Below are 10,591 nucleotides of genomic sequence, written 5' to 3'. Positions count from 1 at the left end.
CAACGGGAAGGGGGAGCCCTGCCTTGCCAGCGGGAAGGGGGGAGCCCCCTTGCCAGCGGGAAGGGGGAGCCCCCTTGCCGGCAGGAAGGGGGAGCCCCACCCTGCCAGTGGGAAGGGGGGAACCCCACCCTGCCAGTGGGAAGGGGAGAAACTCTGCCCCCTCTGTCCCAGCGGGATCGCAGGGGGTTACCCCGTCTTCCCAAAGGGAAGGGGCGTCCACTGCCAGGCCCAACCAGAGGGGGACCCCGCCAGCCCAGCGGGATGGGAGAGATCCCCGCCGTGCTAGCGGATAACGGGAGCCCCGCCGAGCCAACAATATAGAGTTCCTGTATCTACCGTATTTTTAATTTAGTAACACGAAGGCCTTTTGGAAATCCTTAACAGGCTCCAGAATCTGAAATTGTCTTCAAAACTCTTCCAACTCCTAGTTCGACTCAAGTTATTTTTCGTCATCTGTAGTAAAGTTGAATGCTTTCCTGTCAGAGCTCCAAAAGATTCTTAGTCTCTCTTATTGTTATTATTATTATTATTATTATTATTATTATTATTATTATTATTATTATTATTATATGCTAAGGTACAACCCTAGTTGGAAAAGCACGATGCTATAACCCCAGGGGTCCTAACAGGGAGAATAGCCCACTGAGGAAAGGAAACAAGGAAAAATAAAATATTTTATGAAAAGATAGATTTATTCTAATATTATCATTCTTAAACTTCCTGTATATATCCTTATTTTCTTTCCTCACTGAGCTATTTCCCTGTTGGAGCCCTTGAGCTTATAGCATCCTGCTTTTCCAACTAGGGTTGTCGTTTAGCAAGCAATATTAATAATAATAATAATAATAACAATAATAATAATAATAATAATATAACCCTGGTTGGAAAAGAAAAAGGCTAGATAATTATAGAATTAAGATAACGTTAATATTATCAGTGGGGATTTTTACATTTATGCAAGCAATGCTTGAAACCAGATTCCCTTATCTGGGATGATGACACAAATCTACTTCCAACTTCTGTACCTACCATGGACTCTTCGCATATATACTGTATATATATATATATATATATATATATATATATATATATATATATATATATATATATATATATATATATATATATATATATATATATATATATACATATATATATATACATACATATATATATATACTGTATGTATACATACATATATATATACTGTATATATATATATATATATATATATATATATATATATATATATTTCAAATAAGCCATATATATTAATACATTAAAGTCTTGATTCTCTTAACGACCTCGGGATCTGAGCCCCAGGCGGAACCGCCCAAAGACTATAATATCGGACCGGCGTGGATTTGAACCCTCGTCCAGGATATCTGTATGCCAGTGACCATACCACTCAGCCAGTGGTATGGTCACTGGCATACACCGGTGGGGATTTGAACCCTCGTCCAGGATATGTGTATGCCAGTGACTATACCACTCAGCCAGTGGTATGGTCACTGGCATACAGATATCCTGGACGAGGGTTCAAATCCACGCCGGTCCGATATTATAGTCTTTGGGCGGTTCCGCCTGGGGCTCAGATCCCGAGGTCGTTAAGAGAATCCAGACTTTAATGTATTAATATATATGGCTTATTTGAAATATGAAAGAAACACGTTTAAATGTGCAAAAATTTATCATATATATATATATGAATATATATATATATATATGTATATATATATATATATATGTATATATATATATATATATATATATATATATATGTGTGTGTGTGTATATATGTGTATATATATGTATATATATGTGTGCATAAACATATATATATATATATATATATATATATATATATATATATATATATATATATATATATATATATATATATATATATATATATATATATATATATATATATATATATATATATATATATATATATATATATATATATATATATATATATATATATATATATATATGTGTGTGTGTGTATATATATATATATATATATATATATATATATATATATATATATATATATACAGTATATATATATATATATATATACTTATCAGCTGTAACTAGTACACTGCAGAAAAAAGGCCTCAGACATGTTCTTCCACTCGCGTCTGTTTATGGTCTTTCTATGACGGTCTCTACCCGCAAATTTTCTTATGTCGTCAATTCATCGTCTTCTCATCCTTCCCCTGCTTCTTTTGCAATCCACAGGGACCCATTCTGTTATTCTTAATGTCCATATGTTATCTACCACATCTTTTTCTTACATGTTCTTAGAACATCCTGTTCTTTAGTTTTTGTTTCTCTTTATCTCTCTATTTATTGTTATTCCCATCATTATTTTCCATAGTTCTTTGAGTTGTAACTAGCTTTTGTTCGAGGGCTTTAGTAAGGCTCCAAGTTTCTGATGCGTAAATTGATACTGGTTAGACCATCTGATTAAAGACTTCTTTTTAGAGAAAATAGCCTTTTTATTTTCATAATCTCATTCTGTTTACCTGAAGCTCTCCATCCCATACTTATCCTTCTTTTAATTTCAATCTCATATCCTAGGGAATTCATTATTGTTTGCCTCAAGTCCATATATTCATTAGCAATCTTTGGAGGTTCATCTATAACCCTTACTTGTTATCTTTTCATTTTCATTGAACATTGTCTTAGTTTTACTAATATTCCTTTTCAGTCTTAGATATCTGTTTTCTCAATTGAAATCTTCTTCCCTCTTTTGCAATTACTTTAATAATTCACTAAACAGAAGGCTGTCATCTGCAAATCACTAGTTATTGAGGTATTCCCATTAATGTCAATTCTTACATTTTCCCCATCTAAAATCATCAAAACTAAATTTACTACTAGGCATGCTGTGAATAATTTAAAAGAGATGGGGTCTCCCTGCCTAACTCCTTTCTCAATCAGAATTTTTTCACTTTGTACTTTTAGGATTGCTGTACTTCCCGTATAGATATCTTCAAGTTTTCTAACATAGTATTAATCTATTCCTCGTTTCTTGAAGCACTTTCATAACTGCTGAAGTTTTGACAGAATCAAAAGCTTTCTCATAGTTTATAAACACCAAAGAAAGTTTAAATGGCAGCTCTCTGCTCTTGTTAATTTTAAGCGTGAAAATGTGCTCAGTACTTTTATTTTGAAGGAGGGATGTTTATGCTATATACTTGTTTGTTTTTAGAAGCTTTGTTTCTCAAACAAACTTCAAAGTTCCTTTGTCTTAGAATGTCATAACATTTTACAAAATATCTTTAAGAATATTATCAAATATAATTATTCAAAATCTGAATTCATTCTGCATTTCGAATAACTTGGTCGTTTTTTTGTTTAAAAGAGAGAGAGAGGCTTTTGCCATTTTTTTTTTTATTATGTGTGTGTGTTTTTCTAAAGATACCTTCAAAAAATTTCACTTGAAATTTCTATATGTATCCGTCCTGGCGAATAATTCTTTAAACACTAATCAAAGTGTCTGAGCACACCCTGCAAACCCCCAACCTCTCTCTCTCTCTCTCTCTCTCTCTCTCTCTGGAGGGAGGGAGGGAGGGAGGGAGGGAGGTCATTATTTTAGAAGCTATTTGGTGTACTTAACAGAACATTTAGTGTTTTGAGAATATCTAGATATGAGGAAGGTTACTAACTAATGGTTGAGAGACACAATTTTTCATTTCTCTCTCTCTCTCTCTCTCTCTCTCTCTCTCTCTCTCTCTCTCTCTCTCTCTCTCTCTCTGTCTGGAGGTCATTTTAGAAGCTATTTGGTCTACTTAACTGAACATTTAATGTTTTGAGAATAGCTAGATATGAGGAAGGTTACTAACTAATGGTTGAGAGAAATAATTTTCCATCTCTCTCTCTCTCTCTCTCTCTCTCTCTCTCTCTCTCTCTCTCTCTCTCAAATGATATTTACCATCAAAGGGAATTTTTTAATTTCTGTTCCATTACCTGTATCCACCACTTCCAGGACGCTATAATTACTTGACCCTTCCGTAAATGGGAGAACGTCATCCCTAAAGTCTCTTAATCCTTCAAGTTAACACAGTCTGAAGTCTGAACTCCCGTTATCGCAAAGTTTTAATTCGAAAAAGAACCTCGCCATCGTTTGCCAACAGTCTACTCAAACATCTATTTTAAAGTTAAAAGACCTTCCTATCGTGGCTCAGTGTTGCCAAGTAAAATGTTCATTTATTGGGGGATTTACCCCTACAAAGTGATGATAATTTGGTGGGATTGGCAACAGTGCCGTAGCTAATGGGAATACCTGCTAGAACATGTTCAAATAATTGCTTCAAGTTTCTTGTCCGTCAGCGAAGATGTAAACTTAATTTGGCTGCTACCTGTCGATCAGAGATGTTGGGAGCAACTTTGGATTGTTATATTAAACATTAACATTATCATCGTCAGCATTATCTAAGGTGAAAGTTTTGTAAATCTCTCTCTCTCTCTCTCTCTCTCTCTCTCTCTCTGCGAGTTTGAATAATCCAGTCTCAGTTTTTCCTTAAATAGTTAACTGGAGTTTTGTGGAGCGTTATTGCAAAATCGATAATAAAATGAAAACTATTCAACCTTGCAACATAGTTTTCAAAATAAAGATTAGTATTTTCATAGATCTGCGAATATTCTAAATAATAGGTGTAATTCTAGTCCATGATTTTCCAAAAGATGAGAAAAAAACTGAATCCGATTCTCTTACCGGGCGACGAAGACTGAATCCAATGCCCTTTCCATGAGAAAATACTGAATCCGATTCCCTTTCCAGGCGGAAAAGCCTGAGTCCAATTCCCTTTCCAGGAGAAAAGACTGAATCCGATTCCCTTTCCAGGAGCTAAAGACTGAATCCAATTCCCTTTCCAGGAGAAATGACTAAATCCGATTCACTTTCCAGGAGAAAAGACTGAATCTAATTCCCTATCCAGGAGAAAAGACTGGATCCCATTCCCTTTCCAGGAGAAAAGACTGGATCCATTTCCCTTTCCAGGAGCAAAAGACTGAATGCAATTCCCTTTCCAGGAGCAAAAGACTGAATCCAATTCCCTTTCCAGGAGAAAAGTCTGAATCTGATTCCCTTTCCAGGGGAAAAAGACTGAATCCAATTCCCTTTCCAGGAGAAAAGACTGAATTCAATTCCCTTTCCAGGAGCAAAAGACTGAATTAAATTCCCTTTCCTGGAGCAAAAGACTGAATCCAATTCCCTATCCAGGAGAAAAGACTGAATGCAATTCCCTTTCCAGGAGAAAAGACTGAATCCAATTCCCTTTCCAGAAGAAACTACTGAATCCGATTCCCTTTCCAGGCGAAAAAGACTGAATTCAATTAGCTTTCCAGAAGAAAAGACTGAATCCGATTTCCTTTCCAGGAGCAAAAGACTGAATCCAATTCCCTAATTCCCTCTCAAGGAGGAAATTTATGACCATAGGGGAGATGTAACACCAGGGATAATGTCGGAGATTATACCCTTCTTTTACGGCCTTTTTTACTTCATTGCCAGCCACAGTTAGTGGTCAATAAGATGAATAATGATTGGAAGACTTTATTGCAGTTGATGGCATATCTTTGATAATCAAAGGGGGAGGGATTACAAGGTTGAAAGATTTTGAACCAAAATTATTTTTTAGTTTTATTTTCTGCTACACTGGAATATTTTCATCCTTGATTATGAACATATGTAGAGTGAGGAATAAAGATGATAATGGTAACTGGCAATGTGTAAATGTAGATATGAGAACAAAGCCCTCAGAAGAATATTGGAAGTTAAATAGCAAGACAGGATTCGAAATGAAAGTATAAGAGAGATTACTCGAGTGCCATACGGGTAGTAGGTTGGCCTGGGCACCAGCCACCCTTTGAGATACTACTGCTAGAGAGTTATGGCGTCTTTTGACTGGCCAGACAGTAGTATATTCGATCCTTCTCTTTAATTACGGTTAATTTTCTTTTTGCCTACACACACACACACAAATACCGAATAGTCTCTCCTATTTACATATTCTCCTCTGCCTCATATACCTGACAACACTGAGATTACCAAACAAATCTTCCTACTGCACTATAATTGTTCAGTGGCCACTTTCCTCCTTGTAAGGGTAGAAGAGACTCTTTACCTATGGTGAGCAGGTCTCATAGGAGAAGGACACTCCAAAATCAAACCATTGTTCTCTATTCTTGGGTAGTGCCATAGCCTCTGTACCATGGTCTTCCACTGTCTTAGGTTAGAGTTCTCTTGCTTGAGGGTGCAATCGGGCACACTATTCTATCCTAATTCTCTTCCTCTTGTTTTGTTAAAGTTTTATAGTTTATATAAGAGATATTTATTTTAATGTTGTTACTCTTCATAAGATATTTTATTTTTAATTGCTTCCCTTCCTTACTGGGCTATTTTCCCTGTTGGAGCCCCTGTGCTTATAGCATCCTGCTTTTCCAACTAGGGTTATAGTTTAGCAAATAATAATAATAATAATAATAATAATAATAATAATAATAATAATAATAATGAGATCATGGTGAGGGGTAATTGGAGATGGTTTGGGCATGCTCTTCGCACTCCCCAAGAGAAATTAGTTCACCAAACGTTTAACTGGGCTGCACAAGGCCCTAGAAGAGTTGGAAGACCCAGGCCTACATGGCTGAGGACTATGACGCATGAAGTAGAGGATGAATGGATTAATATTGAATTGTAAGGTCAAGATAAGAGACGACTGGTGAAATCTAACAGTCTCTTCGCGTCAATAGGCGTAGGAAGAGATGATAATGACGATGAATGATAATAGAAATATTCTTCTCACTGTGAAAACTCAATGTAATAAAAACCAATCTGAAGGAACTTCTGTAAAGAGCTTCACTGCTTATGGTGTGCATCATTTTCACTGCCTCAAGAAGATTAGATGGATGTTATCTTCTTCCAATTCATTAATCATGGCTTAGAGATTGATTGATTTATTGATCTAAGATTGTCTGGCGTCCTGACATTGACGGTCATTGACGTGCACTTACACCTCTTTTATGGGGACCAATAGTTACCAAGAATTATTCAATGGTTTGTTTTTCGTTTTATGTTAAACAGGAAAACTCAAGTCTCTCTTCATGTTTTAAATATGACTAATCTATTGATAACGTTTATACTAATTTTGGAATATTTTGTAACCTTTATTTATTAATTATCATAATTATAGAGGTTTTCGTTTCATTATGACACTATAGGCTGCTTTCCCTGATGGAGCTCTAGGGCTTGTAGCATCCTGCTTTTCCAACAAGGGTTGTAGCCAAGCTAGTATTGATGATGATAATATGATATTGGCAGTCCTTTCCTCGCCTAGCCTCTACAATGTTTATAACGCTTCCAGAAGATTAAATCTCTGGCTACCACGCCACATGCACTAATTTCACTGACTCTAGAACGTTTATAACGCTTCCAGAAGACTCAAATCACTGGTAGTTCTTTCATTAGACAGCCTCTACAACGTTTACAATGCTTCCAGAAGGCTAAAATTAATAGCTACAATACCTCATGTTAACTAAATGGGTCTTTCCTAAGGCAATACACCTGCATCCTAGCTAAAGAGGTTTACAGGCCTAGGTGACCAGGTAACCACCACTTCACCTCGCAGTTCTTTTAATAACAGTACCTCCGCAGTTCTTGAACGGAATATAGGCACCTGATCATTTTGTATTTAAAAGATGTTAGCTTAAGATCAATGGAAGCTGATTTTACTTTTTGTCTCTTAATCTTGAATTTTCCTGTCTGTACAAGAAAATATATTCCTTCAATTATTCTAAGCAAGATAAGCTAAACATCAATGTTAAAGGCCTCCGAATTTTCAGGCTATCGTATTAGTTTTAAAAGTTTGACTTGTTTGTTTAACGTTTAGTTACAGATAATTAAAGGTACTAGCAAGCGATGAATAACATAAGATAACATTAAATTTTAAAGTTTCCTCCGAGAACTTTAACATAAAAGTTCAAGTACAAAAAGTGTTAAAAGTCTTGAGAAATAAAAGAAAATCTTAAGGAGAGTTGAAGGTTACCTTTTATTGCTGATATCCCGTGAAATTTGGGATTTATTGTAAACTTATGATTGTTTCAGTTACTTAAGGTTCTTTTCTATAACATGCCGATCGTTTCAAAATTCTGCTTTAGAGTTCCATTTTAGAATCATCAGACCTGCATTTTAGGTAAACAATTCGCCTAAACACTTTAGATTACTTTTTCGCATGATGGCTTCACAACCTTGTTCATATTCATAAAATTAACCTAACATTAGTAATCAATTTGTCAATATGGTGTCAATTTAAAAATGCTCAACTCTATAGTCCATTTCTTTTAGCCAGGCATATTTGCACCGACTCGCAGTGGTGCCCTCTTAGCTCGGAAAAGTGTCCTGATCGCTGATTGGTTGGACAAGATAATTCTAACCAATCAGCGATCAGGAAACTTTTCCGAGCTAAAAGGGCACTGTTGCGAGTCTGTGCAAATCTGCCTGGCTAAAAGAAATGGACTGTAGGAGCTATTCTATGACTATATTTTAAATATGACAGGCCTACAATCATTTAGGCAAAAGTCAAAGCCTAATGTTCATGTTTAGAATTTGATTTGATAGAAGAAAATCTGCACATTTTTGTATTCGTAATCAATTAATGTATTTTTCCTGTCTTCGTTGATATTTATGCATTTCTATCATTTAGGGAATCACTTGGGAAATATTCTCGCAACTGTATGGATATGTGAACCGCTTCGTGTATAGATTCCAAAACTGAAGGCCAAAATTTACAAACTTACAATTTCAAAAGTTTTTAACATGTCCGGGATAATATTCCCTAAGATATTTCCTTTTAGATTAGCCAGGCCTTTCAGATTTTCAAGTAAGTCACGTACGAGAGAGAGAGAGAGAGAGAGAGAGAGAGAGAGAGAGAGAGAGAGAGAGAGAGAGAGAGAGAGAGAGAGAGTTACAAGGATTTTGGATGTCTCGAAGACTTTTCAGTCCATCCGGAGAGACTCCATTTCCTCTTAGATAGAACGATTTAGAGAGAGAGAGAGAAAGTTACAAGGATTTTGGATGTCTCAAGGACTTTTAAATACATCTGGGGAGACTCCATTTGCTCTTAGGTAGAGAGAGAGAGAGAGAGAGTGTTACAATAGTTTTGGATGCCTCAAAGACTTTTTAGCCCATCCGGGGAGACTCCATTTACTCTTTGGTAGAGAGAGAGAGAGAGAGAGAGAGAGAGAGAGAGAGAGAGAGAGAGAGAGAGAGAGAGAGAGAGGAGGTAATTTTCCACCAGTAACCTGAGCAAGTTATAAGGAAAAAAAAAAAAGACTTTTCCATTAGCAAAATAGTAGTTTCCTTCTTTTTAAAGTCCTGTCGCCACATTTCCCTGGGGAAAAAATGAATTGAAAAAGGAAAAAAAGAATAACTACATCAAGTTTTCAATTTCCTTTCATGAAAATATGGAACAACACTTTTCCTTCAATTTGATACACTTGCAAAGTATTTCCGACCTACATTGATATGACAGTTAAGGGACAAGAGAGTAGAATCTGACAAGTAGAATATTATGCAAAAGTGAAATACAATGGATCATTTTTTTATATTAATATCTTTTGAACTTGTGTCGTTTTCATTTCACGTCAAATCTATGCTGGAAAGGACGTTATTATAAGATAATTACAAGATAATAGATATGATAATTATCATTCTTATTAGCCAATTTCCTTTCCAGGAGAAAAGGCTGAATCCGATTCCCTTTCCAGGAGAAAAGACTGCATCCGATTCCCTTTCCAGGCGAAAAGACTGAGTCCGATTCCCTTTCCAGGAGCAAAAGACTGAATCCAATTCCCTTTCCAGGAGAAAAGGCTGAATCCAATTCCCTTTCCAGGCGAAAAAGACTGAATCCAATTCCCTTTCCAGGAGAAAAGACTGAATCCGATTCCCTTTCCAGGCGAAAAAGACTGAATTCAATTCCCTTTCCAGGAGAAAAGACTGAATCCGATTCCTTCTCCAGGAGCAAAAGACTGAATCCAATTCCCTTTCCATGAGAAAAGGCTGAATCCGATTCCCTTTCCAGGAGAAAAGGCTGAATCCGATTCCCTTTCCAGGTGAAAAAGACTGAATCCAATTCCCTTTCCAGGAGAAAAGACTGAATCCGATTCCCTTTCCAGGTGAAAAAGACTGAATCCAATTCCCTTTCCAGGAGAAAAGACTGAATCCGATTCCCTTTCCAGGTGAAAAAGACTGAATCTAATTCCCTTTCCAGGCGAAAAGACTGAATCCGATTCCCTCTCCAGGAGTAAAAGACTGAATCCAATTCCCTTTCCAGGAGAAAAGGCTGAATTCGATTCCCTTTCCAGGTGAAAAAGACTGAATCCAATTCCCTTTCCAGGAGAAAAGACTGAATCCGATTCCCTTTCCAGGCTAAAAAGACTGAATTCAATTCCCTTTCCAGGAGAAAAGACTGAATCCGATTCCCTTTCCAGGAGCAAAAGACTGAATCCGATTCCCTTTCCAGGAGCAAAAGACTGAATCCGATTCCCTTTCCAGGAGCAAAAGACTAGCATCTCTCTTTTC

The sequence above is a fragment of the Palaemon carinicauda genome, chromosome 30 (assembly GCF_036898095.1).
Source record: "Palaemon carinicauda isolate YSFRI2023 chromosome 30, ASM3689809v2, whole genome shotgun sequence".
In the NCBI taxonomy this organism is placed as follows: domain Eukaryota; kingdom Metazoa; phylum Arthropoda; class Malacostraca; order Decapoda; family Palaemonidae; genus Palaemon; species Palaemon carinicauda.
Note: the sequence above shows the minus strand (reverse complement) of the source record.